This window comes from Polypterus senegalus, chromosome 5, assembly GCF_016835505.1.
Source record: "Polypterus senegalus isolate Bchr_013 chromosome 5, ASM1683550v1, whole genome shotgun sequence".
In the NCBI taxonomy this organism is placed as follows: Eukaryota; Metazoa; Chordata; class Cladistia; order Polypteriformes; family Polypteridae; genus Polypterus; species Polypterus senegalus.
Window position 1 is genome coordinate 170,738,972 of NC_053158.1, and position 2,612 is coordinate 170,741,583.

The following is a 2,612-nucleotide window of genomic DNA, read 5'->3' on the forward strand; positions in this document are numbered from 1 at the left end:
ATCCCATATTTACAAAGAAGTAAACTGTACAGTGCTAGAATATGTGTCTATGGTGTTGTGTCAGTATTAACCAATTAGAGAAGTGTGGCTGCCATTCACGGGCTGTCTTTCTGTTCCCAAGACCAATTCTGCAAACCTTGTTAAGTGCCTGTTCAACTTGGTTGCTCCTTCTCTCTTGAACTCTATTCATAAGTCTATTTGTGATGCTCCATCTGCCAAAGCATTCAAATCAATGCTGAGGACCCACTTGTTCATTGTTGCCTTCTACAATACTTTTCCTGCATTTCTCACTTTGAAAATTGTCTAGAACTTCACTATGATGATTCTGTCTGTGTCACCTACTGGCTAAAAGTACTGACCAACTCATTTGTTTCACTATTTTCACATGCTAAAACATGTGCTTGCTGTACCCTGTATTTCCGAATTTTGTTAATTTATTTGCCTTGTAATATTGCATCATTTGACATATTTATAATCCATTCTTATTGTTTGACATGATTTTATAGTACTTTATACTTAAGCAAAAACTAAACAGGGAATAGGAAATTCAAATCAATCACTTCAGGATGAGTTATATTTTGTTAGTATCAATGGTCTGCAGAATCTGTAAATGGAGACATGTTAGGATCTATATGATTTTCTTACACTATTTTACTTTCTGTATTTTGCTGAAATGTCCCTTATAAAATTTTAAGTATTAAAATACTGCATCATCTTCATTGGTCTAAACAGCACAGCCTAAATGCTGGGACATGTTCTTCCAATAAAACTGTTTTAAAAATTGAAATTTTTTCTTTAATTCTAACTTATATTATTTATGGCATGTTTGCATGGATGAACATGTGGTGGCATACGTACCATGGGCTGGCTTAGTCACTTCATAAAATCCAAAAGGATCTTCAAAGTAAAGGACTTCCTCAGGTAGCTAGATGTCAACAAGAGTCCTATTAAAGGTAGGGTATGTTTCCTATTTTGGTCAATTGATTTATTAGTCAAACTGTCTTTTTCATGTAATACTGATTTCTCAGCTGGCATCTAACAATTTATTCTGAACACTTCTTTCTTTGTTTAACAATTCAGTTATATGCATAATTACTGAGCAGATTAAAAAATACCTAATTGATTTCATGTTTCAAATCAGTATTACTATACTAACAATGGCAATATAAGTAAAGTAATTTTTACATATAAGACTCATTTTCTGTTTCTAATGTTTACATTCTTCAAGCAGAGTTCACCTTCCAAGTAAACCCAAATTTTCTGAAGCAAGCACATTTCTCTCATTATTAGTACAACTGGGAAGAAATGGAGCCAAAAGAAGCAAAGAAGAAGTGTATATTGACTCCATATTTTAATTATGTAGGCCATGTGAAGAAGCATTTAAAAAGGCTATAGGCTATGAAATGTCACACAAAGTGCACAATATGAGTTAAAGAACATTATATTCAAAGTTAGCGTAGTAATGAGCACACATTTCAAGGCAAAAGCAAGTAAATACTTTTTTACCCAGAGAGAAATTGAAATTTAAAGTAAGCTGACCTGTCACATAGATCAAGATGATAATCTTTCTATTGTTTAGAAGCCAACTGAATAAAACAAAGTAACAAACATACCATTAACTGTGAGCTATCCAAACAAGCTAGATGAGCTAAACTGTTTTACCTTCTTCCTAATTTTTTTATTTTTATTTTTTGATGAAATATAACACCACAAAAAGGATATTTTTGCACTTATATCTTGGCAAATGACAAACCTTCTCCATTTTGCAGTTTAATTAAATTTAAATATATTTTTTAGAAATCTTGTTTAAATATATCTATTTCCAGCTCTCCCATGAATGCAAAAATACAAAAAATATTAATACGTATTGGGAGAACAAATTAAACACAAACATACAAATTCACAAATGTTTTATTAATATTTCTGTGCATGATTTGAACATGTAAGGGCATTTTCTCTAAAAATGCTGGTTCTGTTTTTTCAGATTTCACCAGATGGACTTCTGTTGTAGATATGAATTGCACTTTTTATGATGTCGTTCTATTTATGAATATTGTACTGATGATTTCACAGGCCGCTTCTCTGCCTTTTGGCTAAGATCGAGTGTAGTATCTGTTCTTATCAGTTTAATATCTGATACGTCCCCTATCTGGGGACCATATGATTTTTGGAACAGGGAGATGGAATAGGGGCCTGCTCCATCCACTACCTGCATCAACCTGGTATTGCAGTACTTCCAGGCGGAGTGGTGGCTCTGAGGCTAGGGATCTGCACTGGCAATTGGAAGGTTGCCGGTTTGAATCCCGTAAATGCCAATAGGGACTCTGCTCTGTTGAGCCCTTGAGCACAAGGCCCTTAACCTGCAATTGCTGAGCGCTTTGAGTAGTGAGAAAAGCGCTATATAAACGCAAAGAATTACTATTATTTATAATGTTCTTCTGTAGGCCAAAGAGGGTAGGCAGTGGACAACCTTTGTAACTGCAGAGTGCCCAGGAAGGAGACACTCCACGGGTAAAACAAAAGCCATAGGTGACTTGGGGAAAGCCTGTTAAATTCTTTAAGCTAGCATGTCTCTGTAAGTTGGCCCCACATGGGGCAGGAATATGTGATTG

The 2,612-nt window shown here is 34.9% G+C and overlaps 1 non-coding gene across 1 annotated transcript; it reads left to right on the forward strand.

Moving 5' to 3' along the window:
* Positions 1-2,073: 2,073 nt before the first annotated feature.
* On the forward strand, positions 2,074-2,256 carry LOC120530419. Its single transcript, XR_005633961.1, has one exon. It is a non-coding gene; the product is annotated as a U2 spliceosomal RNA (small nuclear RNA).
* The last annotated feature ends 356 nt before the right edge of the window (positions 2,257-2,612 follow it).